General features: G+C 37.8%; 1 protein-coding gene across 1 annotated transcript in view; it reads right to left on the bottom strand.

Annotated features, from left to right (window-relative positions):
- The window catches only part of LOC145668371 (uncharacterized), a 523,871-nt gene that overhangs the window by 314,335 nt on the left and 187,963 nt on the right, over positions 1 to 21,573 (bottom strand). Inside the window, exon 2 of the mRNA XM_081736149.1 lies at positions 5,388 to 5,458. The gene's annotated coding sequence lies outside the window, so the exon portion shown is untranslated. The remainder of the gene's footprint in view (positions 1 to 5,387; positions 5,459 to 21,573) is intronic.

The raw sequence follows: 21,573 nt of genomic DNA, 5'->3' as shown, positions 1-21,573 counted from the left end.
TGACCACTCACTACGTCATGATATTGAAACTGGCCTGAAAAATCTACAGTTCGGCTTCTAATTCTGAAATTTGATTTCCGACAGTTCTTTTCGTTCTTGAGATAGTCGAAGCCACCCAAATATATAGATCTTTTTAGACCTCTTGGCATGTCTAGTGGCTAGCACATATGTCTTTTGGTTCACTAAGTCTGAATTTCGATTTCCGTGGCGATAGCATTACGGTAGTAGCAAATCTCACCTTAATATGTAGGGCTATTTCTATGTAGCCGTCTTGCTGACAAACAAAATAGAATATCAATCAATCAATTGTACTGTACATGTTTGTCGATGTCATTGACAAACAAATCATGGTACTAAAACCGCTCTTGTAAAATGAGGTTGACAGTCCTATTGATTACTCTTTTCGTTCTCAGGGCACACGGTTTTACATGCACTATAGACAAAACAAATGTAGAAGTAACTTTATCCTTCTGAGCAGTTAAAAGTGAATAAAGAATATATGAAAAAGAAAATAGAAAATGCCAGAAAGTAAAAGATCGAAACCTAGAGGCACTTCTACTGCGCTAACTTTCCTTCCAATATCTATGATGAGGCAAATTAATACTATAACTGTGAGCACATTATGATGAAATCCATACGGAAGTGGAAAAAAGAATGCTTGAGAAAAGCTGAGCAACTACACCAGAGGGGCTAGTACGTGTAAATGAGCGAAGCGAGCACACAAATTCTGAATGTACGGAATTTGAGGAAAGGAAAGTCGGCTATATGATATTGGGAGTTGCGGCAAAAAGATGAATGAGTAACTACGTCTTCTAGTGATTTTTAAACTAGATTACAAAAGAAAAAGGATAAGAAAAGAAATAAAGAAAGATATTTCCAACTAGGCTAGAAGATGATGAACTTTTAGTAAAAAAAAAAAAAAAAAAAAACAGGTAAAGAAAAAAGAAACAAAATTGGATCCATTTTGAGTTTTGTTTCTGAGCTCATTAAAATAATTATTAGGACAATTAGAAATATGAATTTATTTTAAAAAAATGGTCTATGGACATTTTTCATTGTTGAGGTCCGTCTTGATTTTACGGCCAGCACTCGCGTTTTTGGCACAGGAAACCCGTGTTCGATTCTCAGCGGAAGCTCATATGATTTGGATCCTACCTGAAGAATTGGGCTTACGTATCACATAGCCACAGTGCTGAGAGTAGGGACGCTAAACTCCAATTTAACAAACCCATTTTTCAGCGTTAATCTGAAACACGGTAACTTTCTCTATTGTGACTTTTCTCTTTTCAATATATAATGTTCGTCGTATACTAATCACGTAATATTAGCACAATATAAGTAGTTTTCAATTAACCAAAATCACTTCCAATAATTTTAGGAGCTTCCAAGTACTATGATACTCTGTCATTCTGTTCTGACGAAAGAAATATCAGCTTTAATATAGGTTGTCAGTTGTCACTTCCTTCTTCTTCTTCTTTTACCGTCTATCATATCACTTACAATATAATTTCTTCTCAACTAATATTCTAACCAGTTTCTTCTTCCCTTTTGAACTACCTCGAGTTTTCCTTCACTCTCCTCAACTTTCACTTATTCAACCCTTATTTTTATTCTATTCACTTGTTCCGTTTCATTCAGTAAAATTTATTTACTTTTTGCATAAGGTTAATTTCGAATTCATCCAGTTTTTCATCCTCTTTTTGTTTATATGATCACATTGTTGCCATGTATAGTACAGTATTTCTCACGATACAATTGATTAGGTTTTTCTTTTCTTCTAACTTTCTTTACTGATCTACAAAGTACACTTTTGCTTTTACTATCCTTGCTTTTAACTTCACTCTCAAATTTCAACTCTTTAAGATATCTTAAAACTAACTGCTTCATATATTTCATAACTATTTTTTCCCCGTTCCTTTCCATATTCTTAATTAACTCGATAGGGATATGATCTATTTCTTTCCGTTACTACTTCTCACTCCTCATAGCTGTTTGTTCGAATTCATCCTTCAGTATTATAAACTCTTGGCTGTCTGTTACATACTTGCTTTTCATCCTCAAAATTTAGACTAGGCCGTTGGATCCTACTAAGATGTACATCCTCAGTATATATATTCCTTTCGTCTATCTAATACCATTTTATCTCACTGCTTATCTTCTCTTGTAGTGTCCTTTCTTCTAACAATTTTTCAATTCATGTTTTAATATTTTTTGTTCTCTTTGTGTCTCCTTTGTATCCTCACATTGACCTCTATAACATGATTCCTTACTTTTGTGAGTTTTGTATCATCATTCAGTTTCCTCTAGGCGACAATATTCCTAGGTATTTTATATTTAGTACTATTGTCTTCTTCGGTATTATCATGTTTCCGTACCCTCTTCTCTACAGTTTTCTTCAATATTGCTTCAGTCAACAATGTTTCATAGTTTTGGTTCTACGCAGATTGGAGTATGTAATGCTTAAATTGCGCCATGCTTGAATTGAATCTTGACTAATTCTTTTGAACCCACGTACTTCTTTTCGAACTATTGTTTTCCATTTCCTCATCTTCCATTTTCTTAGGTATCTAATTTTTTGTATCTCACGTTTCTCTTTGTTACACTTTGACTTGTATTAACAATTGTATCACGTATGTTATGTGTATTGACAATCGTATTTTTATGATTATTATATGTATTCTAAAGTTGTGCATGTTATTTGCTGGTTTATTTCCGTTCGTTGTCAGCAGTGAGGCTATATAAATGGGGCCCTACAGTTTAAAATTGGATCTGAATCACTGTATTGTGTTCGAGTGCACCAAAGAAGGCACACCAGGGAGGAGGGCTAATTATCATTGATAATAATATACTTTATTTAGCTTTACTTTATATAATATTAATATAAAAGAGCTAAAGCCATTTTTAAAAAAAGTATACTCGCTTTGATTCATTCTCAATCAACCTAAATGGATACGCAATACATTAAATAGAATTTAATTAATATCTTCTCACAACAAACCCCCAAGAATTGAGTAAGTGGGTCCTCATTATAGAGGTAATCAATTCATCATGGCCATCAGTGGCGGATGTAGCCCGGAGCAGGGTGGGCCTAGGCACCCCATTTTTTGAATGACAAAAATAATTTAACCTATTATTTATATATTTTTGAAAGTTAGAGTAAACTTATGATATACGTATCATAATCTGGTTTCTGGCTGGCCTCCTGTTTTTACTTTCTAAATCTGACACTGACAGCCGTCAATATCATCGAGTACCCGGCTTCTAATAGACCTAAGAAGATTGATTCTTGATAGAGATACATACTACTTTAGCTCTATAAATATAATAGCAACCATAGTATATTCTTTTCTTCTAGGAACTAGCGTAAAAATATATATTAAATGTTATACTGATCGAAATTCTGGTGCGAGGAGTCCATCGTTCGATCCCAGGTTATATTATGGGTTTGTAGCGGACATCGGGCCTCTTAGATTTTCTCGAGATTTCTTCCGTTTTCTCAAGCATTAGCATTGCACCAATTGTTTCATAATAATTCACTTTTTATTAACCATCCGCATCCTTTAACCTAAAATGCATAAACGTAAAACTAGAAATTTTCTCACTTCATTTCAAGCAGCAAATAATTTAATGGCACTTTATTTTCGTGTTGAGTTGAGTCATAGTTGTACTGTATTAATATTACTTTCCATTTACTATGTTAAAATATACTGTAAACACGTTTAAAGCAATATAATAAAGAAACGTGCAGAATTGCTTAAAACATGCATGCTTTCTAATTTCCCTAAAAGATGGCTTCAGAACTGAGTGATTGGCATTTCGTTCAAGAAATGTAATTTAAGCGAAGACTACTATTTATCTCCTGAACCAAGAAGCATTCACAATGGTTATTTCTTATCTTCTTTTGGTCTTTTGGCTTTTGCGTTTTCCCTTGGACATCAATCTCTCTTTTTTCCTTCACTTTCTGTCTTGCCGAAGTTTTCTGCAAATGGAATTCGTTTTAACTTTTCTATTTCCTTTGAAAGAGGTCGCAAGGGTGGTCGACCATAGATAAAGGTCGAAAGAATCCAAGGCTTCTTCCTGTCTTACAATACAATACGAAAAAGAGTACTTTTACGATTTTACACACATTTACTTAAACATCAACATAAGTTTCTTTGCATCTAAAACAGAAAATTGCGGAAAAACTTAAAAACGCATTACAAGGCTAACTTTCTTCGGTATAATAAAAACGGTAAAACGGGAAGAAAATCTGAAGTGTTAGCTGATAAGGTTGCAGGAATCTGGTTGCAGGAAATTTTTCTGTTGCCTCATTAAAGCTTATCATACACACCATTTTCCATTTACTTTTTATCTCCACAGTCAAGATGGATTTTTCTGCATTCCCTAACCTGGATTGAATGCAAAGTATGCTAAAAGTTGCTTCTTAAAAAATTCGTGTTCTGGCGGTATTTACCAGTATACTTCCTTGGGCTTATATTGTTGCCGTTAGATTGTCTTTGCGTATTAAAAAAGCATTACTTTTTACTTTTTTAGTCAATAATATCTCAACTTAATTCGAGAAGTGCTTATTTACGAACAAGGGAAGGATTCTGCGGCAAAGTATGCATAAACCACTCAAGCATTTAATGATCATGATATTTTAACCTTTTCTGCACTTGTGCAACTACTTGCAAATGTATCAAAATATTTTAATTCATTTCATAGGACCAAGGCGCGCAAGCACATAAATGTGCATCTAATAATATGAATGTTCAAGAAAGTGTAGATTGTGGTGTTATACATATTTTACTATCAAATCATGGGATTAAGTTACGTAATTATTATTTACTACAACACGCTGTATTTGAATATCGAAATTTTCATATAACACAATGGGCTCTGGGAAAGTTGTATATTCTGTTTCTATTTTGAAATGAGTTTAAATAGCAGATTTTAAATTGACACCTTCCACCTGTTATCTTCTTGCTCTTCCTATTCTCATTATTAGGAGCTATGCAAGGAATAAAACTAACGTATGACAGGTAAATCGAGGCCAAAGGAACTTGTAAATCAATTGAAGAAAAGCATGAGCTACCATGTAGTAGATGAAAATGCGAGAAAACTCAAAAAAATACTGTATTTTAAAAAAATAAAATTAAGTACCGGTACTCGGCCGGCACTTACTCCTCGCTTTTGGTGAATGGAAAACTCTTGCGTAATATCATCCCATAGAGCTATTTAATTAACTACAAGAGAGACAAGTTACTTCCTTCTTTTCTTAAAAAAAAAAAAAAAAATCAGTGTTAATGTTGTCACTAGCTAATTTTGCTACTTTGTATGTATCCGTGTGTCCGTGTGTGTCGTCTCGAGCGCAATTCTATACTTGGTAATATCGTGAGGAAGCTTACCTTAAACAGAAACCCAATAATTCTTCGGATCCCACTCCATGCAGAAGGTATTGACTCACATAGTCTCGGTACTGAAAAAGAAATTTAAACTGAAATTAATCTACTGTAAAATTACTATGTTTTAATTTCCATCTCGATTAAGTTTTGGAAAATTTAATGATTAAATGAAGTTAACAATTTGTGAACTGTACTTATTGAAATGTTTTTGAAGCTACCGAGAAGTATATGTATATGTGCAACTTATCATCTAGCCTGAGGCATAGGTCCCCTAGTTTGTTGAGTGACAAAAGTAATTAAGCCGAGATATTACTTATATATTTTTGAAAAAAATACCTATCATAGTCTGGGGTTAACTGCTGTATCGCCGGATCAATTTTAGGAAATTTACCGGTCAATTGGATAATTTATTTAATGTTGTGAGGAAAAATAAGTGAAAGTCAGGTACGAGAAATAGTAAGAGTTAAGAAAGTGGTTGTATTTGCTGGTTGTTTTTGATGTAAGCGGCACTATATGTAGAGGCGGATGGACTATTTCCCGGAGAGGTACACTTGTTTTACTATACGGATCCATAGATTGTAAAACGTATAGAAAAATTTAACAAATCTTTAACTTGTCCATTTCATGTCAGAGCAGAACTCAACCCCTGCGGGGTTTCTAACCCGTTCCTACTACTACTACTACTACTACTACTACTACTACTACTACTACTACTACTACTACTACTACTTCTACTACTACTTATACTATGGATCCATATAGTAAACCTGCACGCCTAATGTAACGTAATCTAACATAACTTAATGTAATCCAACCAAATATAACCGAATGCAGTACATTTTGGTACTTTTTATCGATTTTCAAATTGGTCCGGCGATACAGTAGTAATGTCATAGACAGACGTTTTTCTGAAGAACTTTAAAAGCACAACTGCAAAATTAAAACTCCAATTGTTGTAAATAAAAGTACAATTTTGCGTTAATTATTAAGCTTCTGTAATTCGGGCTTATTTCGGGCTCACTTGATTATCACACGAACTCGATCCGGACTCGGGCCTAAATTCTAAAACATTTTTGGACTCGAGTCGGGCCTCACATTATAAATTCACGGACCGGGCCGGGCAAAAATTCCGGCCCGTGCAGACCTCTACTTCTCTGTCACTTGCCCACAAGAAATATAACAAAAGATTAGAATGAAATGTGTAGCTAACTGGAGAAATTCGTAAGCTGTTATGGATGTAAATTTCATTTTCATTCAAACACTATTCTAACATTTCAAAAACATTTTTTGTTAGGTTAAATAATTGGTAGTTGCACAAAGCATACAGCAAAACGCAACAAACGCCCTTGATATATATTGGATTCCATTGCATAGTATTTTTTTTTCTGTTTGTTTGTTTGTTTCCTTTTTCCATTTAGTTTTGACTACCGTAGAAAGTGATGCCTCTAGTGTGGTCACTCATGTCGTAGAGCAATCTATCCTTATGTACTAGCATTAAGAGTTCACATTTAGGCTGCCTCTACGGTAAGGATTTGTGCATGATTCTGGATATTTTAAAGGATAACTAGCTTGAATGCCCGTTCTTCGCACGTGGAAAATTGGTTTGCTTCCTTTTCTCTCTTAAGACGTGAAATTAAAACAAACGTTGGGACATACGTATGTCTGCTTATTTTAATAAGGGATTTATATATCAAGCTTTATGTTCTTAACTTGAAGCCATCATGAAGTACTATATTTTGTACATAAATTTTAAATCCCGCATATTCCCTTAAGGATATGCTCTCGAATTATATATATAAGGTGTTAATGAACTATACCGACAAACTTTAAGAGGTGATTCCTCACATCAAAATAAGAGAAAAAGTTCATATGGACCTGTGGCGGAAAGTGCATAATTTCAGAGCTAGGGCTGTCCAAAATCGCGAAAAAGCCAAATTTCAAGAGGCCCTATTTCGAATTCGAGAAACTGTGGATGGTGGTCCTTATCAGCGTAAAGGAAGCCACGCATACACAATCCAAGGGGCGTGGTGGCTCAGTGGTAGAGCGTTCACCTCTGGTGCTTGGGGTCCCGGGTTCGATCCCAGCCCCGCCAAGTGAACTTTTGTGGTGGACAAACACCGTGTGCGTGGGTTTTCTCGGGGTTCTCCCGTGTCCTCCCACTTTTTTCATTCCACCATTTCATTCATTACTCATCATCACCGTCTCTTTTAGCCTAATCCGGCATAAGTTTCAATAGGTGTACAGGGTATTCCCTACAGGGTTTAATTCTCAGGTATGCTCTCAATAGAGTTTTCAGATATACCCTGATTTCAAGGAGGGCCCAAAGCAGGAAAGAGGTAAGCCTTGATAACAATAGACATCCATTGCCTCGGAGGGAAGTCGGGAGTGTTAGGAACCGGCAGCTCCATGTTTTTTTCGTGTTCGGAATGATGCCATGTATTTTGTCAGGGTATATTTCACGTTTTCTTCATTTATAAGCGTGAAAGAAAGCATTACAGCATGCGTCTTCCCGAGTACGAGAGACCATGCTGTTCATTATCCTTAATACTTCCGATATGGTGCCAAAGGATTCCGTCTTCACTGCTATCAAGACTTATCATTTGCCTGCTTTGGACCAATCATAAAGTCAGAGCATATATCAAAATTCGGTTGATGGCATGTCTGGGAACTTCACCCTGCGTGGAATACTCTGTACACTCATTGAGTATTAATGAAATATGCAATTTTGGATTGCGTATGCGTGACTTCCTTTGCGCTGATAAGGACCACCATCCACAGTTTCTCGAATTAGAAATATGGCCTCTTGAAATTTGGCTTTCTCGTGATTTAGGACAGCCCTAGCTCTGAAACTATACACTTTTCCCCACAGGTGGACTATTTCTTTTATTTTGATGTAAGGAATCAGCTCTTACAGTTTGTCGGTATAGTTCATTAACACTATATATATATATATATATATATATATATATATATATATATATATATATATATAGATAGATAGATAGATAGATATATAGATAGATAGATAGATAGATAGATAGATAGATAGATAGATAGATAGATAGATAGATATAGATATAGATATATATATAGATATATATAGATATAGATATAGATATATAGATATAGATATAGATATAGATATATAGATAGATAGATAGATATAGATATATAACAGCATTAGAAGTGTCACTATTCATCTCAGTGACTCCAAAAACTAAATATTGATCGTGTTTTCGATTATTTTTATATATTACTCTTCTCACTCACACTCCTAGAGGTGATAGAAATGTGACTCCACCATTATGTTATCCAGACTATAAGAGTATATACGTATACTGAGTTTGGTTGAAATTGAAAGGTTGGGTGCAATTACCAGTTCACTTTTAGAAATTTTTCCACAGTTGTCTATTTCGTGCTCTAACTTCAGAATGAACACTGTATGTAGATATTTCCTCTGCATTATAACACTGAATATAATCATTGAATCCACGTGATTCTGGCACAAAATGTAGTAATTTTTTTCTTACTGGAACGTATGAAAATCTCAAATGGACCTACCTAGTTCTTGCATCCAACCCTTCAATTGCTCCAGGCGTTCTAGAGTTATACTGGAACGCACACGCACGTATATGTTTGTGTTAGATTAGGAGACATAGTGTAATGCAATAATATTATATTTACAAATTTCTAAAACAAAGAAATTTCCTGTTTATACTTTTGACTGAGGACAGTTTTTGATTTTTTTTATTTTTTATTTTTTATTTTTTTTAGTGAGTGTAGCTTCCCTTGTTTTCGTAATAAAACATCCCATAAGCAATGTTTATTGATGTGGAAGAAAGGGAGGCTGGAAATTACCGGGTGTCTGGTTAGCGACTTTTTATTTCTCATATTGGAGGTGGGAAAAGTCATTATTTTGCGGGTGTTTGCCTCTAGGAAAGAGAAGAAAAGTATCACAGATATACACAAAGTGAAGTAGAGCGCAAAAATACGTTGTGTGCTAAAAAAAATGAAAGAAAAAACATCTGACTGGCTAAATATTTGATGGTAGAATTCCACTCGTCACTGCTGATGGCTGAATCTCGCGGCAAACTTCAAGGTCCGAACGGTCTAATCTGAATTCTACAACCAGATAAAAGTTTTAAAATATCACATTTTAAAACATCCATTACTTTTTTAAAAAAAAATCTGAAATTGTTGTTTTAAAATGAAAACCTCACTGCTAAACACAAAATAATGTCTGTTTTCTATTGTACAGTCCACAGCAAAGAACTTGCAACACAAGCATGTAAGTTTATTGGGAAACTACGCCTAACAGTGCAGGGAATCAACATAACGTCTAAGTGGCACAAATCACGCCAGGAGAAACCTCGGCGTCCTCCCCTGTACATTTTTTTTTGGAGCAAAGGACTTAGTCGTTTCACAATAAACTTACATGCTCATGTTGCAGGTTTTTTGTTGCGAACTGTACAGTGCATGTATTAGAAGTGGCCCACATTATGGCATGTGTGCCACGAGTGATACGTAGAAATTTTTTTGTAAATGGCAAAGCAAAATCACCATATACTTATCAATTTAATGGAGACACACATAGTTGGAAATACGTGAGATATCTGATTTAGCAACGGTCACATGGAGACCACAACGGCGGGGAGTTGGTGGTGGTATATTAGGTAAAGCTCCATATTACGTGTCGAGCGGTAGAGAGGCAGTGCACAGTCAGCCTAACAGACAATGATATTGTAAAATGGGTGACCTCTCTGATTTCCCAAGAGAGCAAATTCATAGCACTCAATTATGAGATTCAACCGTTACGATAGTGAAAAACGTATTGAGTGTGTCGCGAGGGACAGTGTCCAAGGGATAACGATTTACTAAACTCACAGCAAGATCATTTGTCGAAGAGGAACAGTGGTCGGAAGAAAACGCTCAGTGACAGGTCCCGACGAGCATTAAAGCGGATTGTCATTCAGAATCGAAGTGCGACTGCGGTGCAAGTGATGGATGACAGTACCTCCCACATTCCATGTCGACAATCACAGTCCACTGTGAGTTACATGGCTGATGACTTGAAATATATGTGGTCTGATCGATCATCGTTCAAACCACGGACCGTATTTATGTGTGGGGAACGCCTTAAGATGCGTATTATCTGTGATGCATTCGCCCAACCGTGAACCATGGTGGCGGCTCTGTGAAGCTTTGGGCGCAATATGCTAGTTTTCACTGGGTCTTGTCCTGGCGTTTACCGGTCGCGTCACTGCCTGTGACTATGTTACCATTTTAGAAGATCATGTGCATCATATCATCCAGATCTAGTCTCCGGGCAATTACACCGGTTAAACATCTAAACAAGATATGTTGTCCGTTTTAGATCACGAATCCATTGCAAAATACTATCTCCATCTTCTCTCACGGAACTAAGGGATGCAATGCACACGGAATGATGTAACATTCCACTTCTACCATTTATGACCTCTATAACTTCATTCCACGTTGCATCAGAGCTGTTCTGAGTGCCAAAGGTAATCCAACGCTATATTAATATGGTAAGTAGGGCTTCTTTTAGGTGCTTCTATTAAATTGATAAACCTATATTTATTATTATTGGATAACATCAAATGATGTAGTAAAATGCTTTGTCTAACGTACACAATCTCTTTGCTTCTTTTCAGCAGCTACGTAAAGAGAAAGTGTAATAATGAATCGACGGAATGGCTTTGGAAAGAAGTCCCATTCACCACTGAAGATTAAAAATTCTCTATCGGAAGATTATGTTATACATTTCCTTCTTATTCTACAGGTATATATTTTTATGTCGATTACTTCAAAGGAAATAAACATTTTCTCCCAGTGTGTGTGATAATGTTTACAGAGTATATTCTTAGCTGATGGATAGGATATTTGCAGTTATTACAATACGTAGGCTGATCAATAAAGACAGATCATCAATGTTAATGAGGTGATTACAACAGCGAGGCACAGAATACAAAACATGTCTATGTAGTGGGAGAAGTGACGAATAGATCGAGCCATCGAAGTTTGAAGACCATGACATCAGGAATGTGACCTTGGCAGCCGTTCAAGCACACGTAGTTTCAGTTTCGCGTGAAGCAACATGAAATTGGCACACGAAGAACAGTACAGTGCATTGATATTCTGCTTACGCTTGAAGAAAACAGCTGCTAAAGCATATGATATAGCTATCACAGGAACCGTATGGGGATTTGTTCTTCCCTCTAACACAGCGCGAAGATACTTCAAATTGTTTAAAGATGGGAGACAATCAACTTCAAAGGAAGGTGGACCTGGCACTCCAGTAACTGCTCTGACGAAAGTGAACAGCAATACCGCTGCTGTGATAGTTAGAGAAGATCGTCGGTTCACGGTAAGAGAATTAGCGCAAAGAATGGACATTTTATTTGGTTCCGCTCATACGCTGCTCACAGACAAACTGCATATGAGTACGCGCAGTGGGTTCCACGATTGCCCATTCCCGATCAAAAAGCTGTTCGTGTGGAGGTTTGTTCGGAGTGGAAATCAAAGCTGCAAAAATATATCATGTTTCTGTTTTAAATCGTCACTACCGATGAAGGGTAGTTTCATCATTATGACCCTGAGTCCAAGCAGCTGAGTTCTGTGTGGAAGTCTCCTTTATCACCAATACCCAAGAAAGCGACAGTGGTTGCTTCTGCTAACAAGATTATGATCGTCTCATTTTTCGAGGTATGGTGTATCAACATGTCGTCAGACCATATACAACTGTCAAGAGAGTGTATTATAATGGTGTATTGCAAACCCTCCAAGGTCACATTCATCGGAAACAACCACATTTGAAAGAAACAGAATGGATGCTACACTATAATAACGTCAGGCCTCATATTGCTAATGTTGTTATTGACTATCTTGGAAAGGTCAACGTTTCGTGTGCACCCCATCATCCATATAGTCCTGATTTAGATAATTGTGATTTCTTTCATTTTCCAACTTTGAAGAAATCTCCGGGAACGGCGTTTCGCATCTTCAGAAGCAGTGGTGAAAGCTGCGGAGGCGATTTTGAATAGTCTGTCCAAAAATGGCTTCCAGTATGTCTGATGACTGGCAAAACATTGGGATAAGTGCATTGCATGTAATGGGGACTATTTTGAAAAAGGCCATGAACATTTGGAGGATTAGTACAGGTAATTATGTTTTATTAATTTATGACTTTTCTTTAATGATCGGCTCTCGTATAATATCTCATAGTATTCCTGCTCTATGCGAGTGCTTGCTTTATGTAGGATCTTTGTATAGGGTAATAAAATATTCTCGGAAGAGTATCTTTACACGGAACAGACACTTTAGATTCTTAGTAACTTATTTGTAATTAGAGTTTTAATATTAAGGTGGATCACCACCCGGAAGTCAGTACATATTTCAGCTCAATGTACCCTTAACTACTGCGCAATGAAACGTTACATATTATAAATATTGTACTATAAGATAAAGTTATGTTTCAGCTAGAACACAAGACACTGATTCATTTGGTTGTGTCTTCTGATATCGAAAAAGGGACAAAATAAAAGAAAATATTTGATTCGTTTTACAATGAGCACACAAGATGGCACTTGCTGTTAGATCTTACTTGAAGTCCTCAATTTTATGAAATATTTATTTGTGTGTGTAAAGTATTTTAAAGTAACGATCTTATTACGAAATAGATACCGGTATATTGTTTGACCGCTTTTCGTGTTATGTTTCACATTTTATTTAAATATTAATTTACATTTAAGGAAATAGATTTTGAGAAGAAACATGCGCAGAACGCCATAGTGTGCTGTTGCCAAATTTATACGTTTAATTTCTGGATTCTAGCGTTGCAGTTCGAGAAATGGAACTTAGCTGTGAATTGCAGTAAGGGTCGAAAACTAATTTCTACAGTAAGTATCCAAGCAGAATTTCATGAATACTTCTTTTATTATCTGGCACCAGTAAGCACTCGACACTACCTGGCAACACCGCACTATTCAAGCAGCTTTTAGCATAGCACCGAGAACACCTAGTGATCCACCTTAAATGATTTTAATTTCAATAAAATACTGCGTTCAACTATTCTGCATCCAATCTGCATTACTTAACAACAAACTGATACTTACTTTCAATATAAGTCTAGATTTCAGTTTAATTTGTTAAGTTTCTGTTCGAGAAGCTTAACTATTTCGTGTAATGAGTTGAGTTGATTTTGAGTTTAACGTCCCTTTTCAGCAGCGAGGCTATATGAGACGTGGACCTACTGATTAACGTGGAATCCGAACCACATGAGCTCCTGCCGGGAATCGAACCCGGGTCTCCCGCGCCAAAGGTTCGTGTAATGAATGCCGACTACGAATGTTCTATTGCTTTAAGAATAACGTCTCGTCAGATCCTTAACAGAGTTGTGATTGCAGTTCATACTTGACTAATGTACTTCATACAATGCAGTTGGAGGCGTGACCTTAAATGAATGTCGGTTAAGAATATTTATCTGTTATCATTTATGCAATTTTCCTTGATAAAATATTTGAAGAAATAAAGGAATAATATGTATAACTTTACCCTTACCAGAAACGACTTTTACATTTATTACAAGAGCATTCATTAGTATTCTTACAATGAATGTATGGTACATACTAGTGATGTTTTCTTTGAACGTGACAGGACAAATGGTCTCGTTGCTAAGGTTTCCATTAAACTGTAACCAATCAATTAAGAAAACGTTTCCTTTGAAATCAACAGAAATTTTAATGATTTCGTCTTTAGTAAATTTTCTTTCGATCTGTTTACATATTCTTGGCTTTTTGAAATTAAATTCGGCTACATACGAATTATAATACTGTAAAATTCTGTCTTTTTAGGGTAGGAGGGTGGTACATGGGAATTTGAACTGTTTTCAATCACCTTTTTATTACAGAAATTACTTCTTATATCCAGTAGTAATAAATATTACAGAAAAATATAACTTCCTCTAGATATTTTGGTAGTTTGTCGGTGAATTTGTAGGAGTTGAATGACAAAGCGTTTTGGAGTGACGAACAGAGGCTCTTGCGGCCAAGATGTAGATAGGTACCGGTATTTTTCACAGACCAGGGATAAAACTCAGAGCAGGCGTCCTAGGAAGTGCTGAAGTGTTTGCAGAGAGACCGACCAGGGGGGGGGGGTTCAAAACAACACCGACAACGTTTGAGAGGTGATTCCTGACACCAAGATAGGACAAAAAGTATAGACCAACTTGGGTGCACAAATACTTCCTTTCGGAGTTATTGGCTGCCGAAAACATGAAAAAATGAACTCTAAAGATCCATAGATCCAAAACTATAGTACCTACCATAGTCGAGCCAAGACTTCACTTAGGAACTAGTATGTGCCCTATTCAAATATCTATGTTTCAGAATTCTGCGATGCTTCCACAACAATTTTTATAGGGATGGTTGGTGAGTACTTTAGTTTATATGCCTGCAGCGAAACTGCCTCTGCAAAAATTGTTACAGAAGTACCGCAGGATTCTGAAACATGTATGTTTGGATAGTTGACATACTTATTCCTAAGTGAAGTCTTGACCCGATTACGGTAGGTCCCATAGTTTTGGAGCTATGACCTTTAAAGTTCATTTCTTCTTTATGTTTTCCGCACCTTATAACTCCAAAACGAAGCATTTATAGCGAGAGAGAGAGAGAGAGAGGGGGGGGGAGATACAAATAAAATACATTTATTTTTATAAGAAAATCATAATTTAATGATCTACGGATATGAGGTTAAAGCAGACATCGTTGATAAAGTGAGTGATTGCGAAATAATTTGTGGAATAAGAATGTGGAAGGAAACGGGAGAACTCACGGACAAATGTTTAGTACAAATTGATATGGGAGGGATACAACCAACGAGAAACGGGGTCACCAGAGGTGAGCGCTCTACCACTGGGTCACCAAAGAACATTTAAACAATCTTAAAGAAGAAATGAGTAAAATCAAGCTATTAAAATCCTTGTTAATTACAAAGAAAAAAACATTTACCCGTAGAAATCAATAGGATGATAACCAAATTAACCCAAATGCTCAACAGCTTTAATGGGTTAGAAGTATGTAAAAAGGTTTAAGATACGGTACCGGTATTGCATTTCATAACGATATGCTTTTTATATCTAATATTGGAAAACATGGTTCGCGGTTAGACCGTTGTATAGTTATTTTTCACTTGTAAGGAAAAAAAAATCAGTGAAATGTCAAGCTAACAGATGAACTATTGTAATCCGTTAATTGTGAAGCACGTAGTTTGGAAAGTCTTTGTAGAGGCGTAACAATGACTGTCTCTGGTTAACAATGAAATGTGAGTTTGCACACTCTAATGAACTCCTGGGTCACTTCATTCTCCGAGTTTAATGAAGGAAAATTTTCTTGGTTGAGAAAGGTGACTTAATAACTAGTCTGTCCTTGGGTGAGATATGGACTTCAGTCTCCCCCAGGACACAGACACAGCTTCCAGCCTCTAGTTCCTCTTCTTTTATTTTATTTCGGTTTTTGTTCTCAGCCAACAATAGAAGTAGCAAACAGAGTTGCCAACTAAAGGGGCGTAATTTTCGTGGAAACATCCATGAAACTCAAATACTACTTCTCTTTCTCATCCTAACAAAAATAAAAAAGATAAGTCAATGCTAGATACGTAAATATTGACAGAACTTTTCATCTACAATAATATTCATTTGTTTTACACTCCTTTGCTTTTGTTACTTAGTCACTGACAGTGTTGGGCAAAATCAATTGAAATCAATTGCAATTGATCAATCAATTGAAAGTAATTGCTCTGAAAATCAATTGCAATTGATTTCAATTGCAATTGATTTCAATTTGTAATTGACAATTAATTTCAATTGCAATTGAATTCAATCATAAAATTTGCAATTAAATTTTCGTCAATTGTTAATTGTTAATTGGTCACCAGGCAATTGAAACTTTTAATTGTTAATTGTCAATTGCAAAGGGTGCAATTGAAACATTTAATTGTTAATTCCAATTGACAATTGAAACTTGTAATTGTTAATTGCAATTGAAATTAGCAATTAAAACTGAAGATAAGAAGATGTGTGTGTATTGTGTTGTCCACTTGTTACTGTTTTACATATTTTAAATAAGGTACTTATAAGAAATGCTGGATACCTACCATCCCTTCCCCCCCTGGGAAGAAAGCCAGGAAACTAAGTATTTTTTAAAATATATTATGTTTATGGTTCTATCCCCCCTCGAAAGAACTCTATATGCCCGTCATGCATACAATAGGAATGGGCACCAGCGAGTTCGAGCGAGTTTTCTTTAAAACTCGACTCGACTCGAAGCAGACATCTTTGAGCTCGACTTGAGATCTCGGCTCGAAAAATTTCCCCCAACTCGACTCGAATTCGGATCGAGTTTCCAGTCGAGTCGAGCCAATTCGAGCTAAATCCTTTGTGTAGTTCCCAGTACTACTATCTTCAAGTATCCTACATAGACAATATAATAATCAATGATACTACTACTACTACTATAATTAATTATCATTATAACACCGTGTACCTGTATAAACATGGAATATAGGCGGTTTGTATCGGAATACTAAAAATTAGTTGACTGTCGATCTTGGTCGTCAAGAAATCTTCAGGAGGCAAGGACATCGGTCACGAGGTTCTTGGTTTGAGTTCAGGAGGAGCAAGTATTCGGGCTGAGCCAAAAATTGTTAGAAGTTATGGGACTCCAGCCAAACATGTTCAAAACTGCTCGACCCGGGCTTAGGGTTGTCAACAGCTCAAACGGCTCGCTCACAGCTTATTCACTTATCGAGCCGAACCGAGAAGTGAGCCGAGCCAACAGCTCATCCAAGCGAGCCAGCTCCAGCCGATGGCTCACACGAGCCAAGCCGAATTGAGCTGATTGCTTACCCCAACCGAGCCCGTTCGAGCCATCGGCTCAGTTGAGCTGACTCGAACCCAGCCTATGGACTCGTTTCAACGGAGCTGGTTCGAGCCATTAGCTCCAATCGAGCCGAGCCGATGACTCGTCTTTACCGAGCCGGTTCAAGCCATTGGCTCAATTGAGCCCAGTCGATGGGTAATCCCAACCAAGCCAGCTCAAGCTGTACGCTCAGTTGAACCAAGCCGAGTCGGTTGACATCACTATTCCGGTTGGGCTTCTACTTTGGCTAAAAAAATTGGACCGTGCAGTTCTCAGCCTTGATGGTAAGAACTACAAAAAATGATAAGAAATCTTTAGATTTACGTCTCACGCTTATGCCGGATAGGCTAAAGGAGATGGTGATGATAGGAAATGAATGAAATGAAGAAAGTGGGAGGAAACGGGAGAACCCCGAGAAAATCCACGAGCACGGTGTTTGTCCACCACAAAGTACAAACTTCGCGAGCTGGGATCGAACCAGGAACCTCAAGCACCGGAGGTGAACGCTCTACCACTGACCCACCGCGCCAACTGGTAAGAACTACAGTATATACTTATATTGGTGCTCACGGCGTCATTAACTTGTTCCGCCACCAACGAATTTCAAGGTACTTTGTTCTGCATCTTTTGTGCGTGTTTTGTGTCGCTTTATGCGCCTATTCCCACATTTTGTGCATCACCGGAAGTGGGTCAAAATGGGCCTACAAATATGACGGAACAAGTTATTGCTCTTCTGCCACCAATGAATTTCGAGATTGTTTCCTTCACATCGTTTTGTGCCGTTTTGTGCGTCTACTTCCGTTTTGTACGTCGTGGGAAGTGGGTTAAAATGAGTCCCCAAGGTGGGACGAAAACGATCAAGAGTTCCGCCACTATTAAATCTCGAGATCGTTAATTTCACATCGCGTACCCTTTTGTACGTCTATTTCGACGTTTTGTGCGTCACTGGAAGACGGTCAAAATGGGCCTCGAAGGTGGGACGAAAATGACCCACTGCTCCGCCACTACCGAATTTCGATATCCTTCCTTTCGCATCGACTACTGAATTTTCGTGCTGTTTCGTGCCCCCATTTCCACGTTTCGTGCGTCACCAGAAATGGGTCAAAATGGGCTTCCAAGGTAGGACGAAAATGACACACTGTTCCGCCACTATCGAATTTCGAGGTTGTTAATTTCACATCGCGTACCCTTTTGTACGTCTATTTCGACGTTTTGTGCGTCACTGGAAGACGGTCAAAATGGGCCTCGAAGGTGGGACGAAAATGACCCACTGCTCCGCCACTACCGAATTTCGATATCCTTTCTTTCGCATGGACTACTGAATTTTCGTGCTGTTTCGTGCCCCCATTTCCACGTTTCGTGCGTCACCAGAAATGGGTCAAAATGGGCTTCCAAGGTAGGACGAAAATGACACACTGTTCCGCCACTATCGAATTTCGAGGTCGTTAATTTTACATCGCGTACCCTTTTGTGCGCCTATTTCGACGTTTTGTACGTCACTGGAAGATGGTCAAAATGGGCCTCGAAGGTGGGATGAAAATGACCAAGAGTTTCACCACTACTGAATTTCGATATCCTTCCTTTTGCATCGACTAGTGAATTTTCGTGCCGTTTCGTGCCCTTATTTCCACGTTTTTTGCGTCACCGTAAGTGGGTCAAAATGGGCTTCCAAGATGGGACGAAAATGACCAAGAGTTCCGCTACTATGGAATTTCGAGGTCGTTAATTTCACATTGCATACCCTTTTGTGCGCGTATTTCGACGTTTTGTGCGTCACTGGAAGACGGTCAAAATGGGCCTCGAAGGTGGGACGAAAATGACCCACTGTTCCGCCACTATACCTACCGAATTTCGTGGTCCTTCCTTTCGCGTCGAGTAGTGAATGTTTCGTTCCGTTTCGTGCTCTTATTTTCACGTTTTGCGCGTCACCAGAAGTGTGTAAAAATGGACGTCCAAAGTGTGACCAAAATGACCCATTGTTCCGACACTATCGAATTTCTAGGTCGTTTCTTTCGCATCGTTTAGTGATTATTTTTTTAAAAGTTTTCTGTGCCTACTTCCTCGTCTTGTGCGTCACCGGAAGTGAGTTAAACGGACCTTTAAAGTGGGAGTTAAATGGCTCACTATTCCGCCACTATCGAATTTCGGGGTTGGTTCTTTCGCATCGTTTAGTGTGTATTTTGTACCGTTCTGTTCGCCTACTTCCACGTTTTGAGCATCACCAGAAATGCGTCAAAATGGTCCATCAATGTGTGAGAAAATAGAGCCATTGTTCCGCCACTATCGAATTTGGGGGGTCGTTTCTTTCGCATCGTATAGTGCCTGCTTTGTACCGTTTTGTGCTCCTATTTCCACTTTAGTGCGACAACAAAAATGGGTCAAAATGGCCTACAAGTATAGCGGAATAACTTAATGCTGTTCCGTCACCATCAAATGAGGCGTTTCCTTCACACTTTTTATACATGATTTGTGTCGCTTTGTGCATCAGTGGAAGAGGGTCAAAATGGACCTTGAAAGTGGAATGAATATGTCTTTCTCTGCCATATTTGTAGGTCACCTTTGACCCACTTTCGTTGGCCTACAAAACGTGAAAGTATGCGCAGAAACGGTATAAATATGCACTAAACAATGCGAAAAAAGCGACCTTGAAATTCGATACTGGTGGGAGAGTGGATCAGTTTTCTTCCCACATTGAATGCCCATTTTGACCCACTACCATTGATTCACAAAACGTGGAAATAGGCTTACAAAACGGTAGAAAACACGCACAAGACGATGTGAAGGAAACGACCTCGAAATCGTTCCTGACGGAACAGCATTAACTTGTTCCGCCATATTTGTAGGATAACGTTGACCCATTTCCGGTGACGCAGAAAACGAGGAAATAGGCGCACAAAACGACACAAAAATGGAAATTTAGCTTAATTACATGGAAATTTTAAGTTTGTAAGCTTAATTATATGGAAAATTTTATACATTTTTCCTTTAAGTTGGTCTACTTTACGTTGATTTGGGACTTTTAAATTGTATTCATTTTTCCACTGAAAAATATGTATAATTCAACAAGTTGATTTGATTTTGAGTTGCTTTTGGGGTTTAACGTCCCGGTCAGTAGCGAGGCTATATGAGACATGGACCTACTGATTAACGTGGAATCCGAACCACATGAGCTCCCGCAGGGAATCGAACCCGGGTTTCCCACGTCAAAGGCGCGTACGCTAACCGCTTAGCCACGGAGGAGCTCTATGATTCAACAAGGAAATATTTATTAGTTATAATTATAATAATTATCTATATAATTGAATTCATTGTAATTTGGTCCATAACAAACACTTTACCATTTCGTACTAGCTGTTATACCCGTTCTTCGCACGGATCAGATAAAATATCAATGTAAACAAACTGAACAACGAGAGAACAATTAAGAAACATTTCTAACATTGGATATATTTTGTGTGAATATATATCCAACAACGTACATGTGCTTTCATTGGGAAGGCCGATGGGGTTGAATTTGAACGTAAACACTATCGGGGGTGTCACTATACGTCTGAGCAACCCCGATAAATATGGATTCGACACAAATTCTACTACTTTTACATGTCCCGGTGAACACCCCCTCAGACCCCCTTGGTTCGTATTGTGAAACAATCTCCTCTGGCCCCCACCAACCCCCAACTAATACCACGAAAACTATGAATGTGACACTAACATCTGCCATTTTCTACTACTTTTTACATATGCCGGTAAAAATTCCTATAATCCTCTGGTTCCAATTTTGAAAAAAACAATGCCTCTGGTCCGCAGCCGATGGGGGCTGTATTTGGAAGTCAACGCCTGTGGAAGTATCACCATTCATCTCAGCAACAGCTAAAACTATGGATTTGACACTAATATCGGTCACTTTCCATTAGTTTTACATGTCTCGCAATTCCCCACCCCCGGTGACTCCCGGCCCGCATACAATGCTGGCTAAATTTGAAAATCATCGCTAATGAAAGTATCACCATTGATCTCAGCCACCGCGAAAACTACGGAATTGACATCGGTCATTGTGGATTATTTTTACATGTCTCGTGATCCCCTTCATAATGCCCCCGTTTCTTATCTGATGGGGGCTAAATGTGAAAGTAAACGCGGTCTTGAGTTTCACCAATGAGCTCAGCTACCCCGAAAACTATGAATTTGACATTAATATCGGTCATTTTCGATTATTTTTTTACATGTCTCGGAATTCCCCCCTCTGGTGACCC

This window comes from Thermobia domestica, chromosome 13, assembly GCF_964235325.1.
Source record: "Thermobia domestica chromosome 13, izTheDome1.hap1.1, whole genome shotgun sequence".
Lineage (NCBI taxonomy): Eukaryota > Metazoa > Arthropoda > Insecta > Zygentoma > Lepismatidae > Thermobia > Thermobia domestica.
Note: the sequence above shows the minus strand (reverse complement) of the source record. Positions and strands in the feature narration are given on the sequence as shown.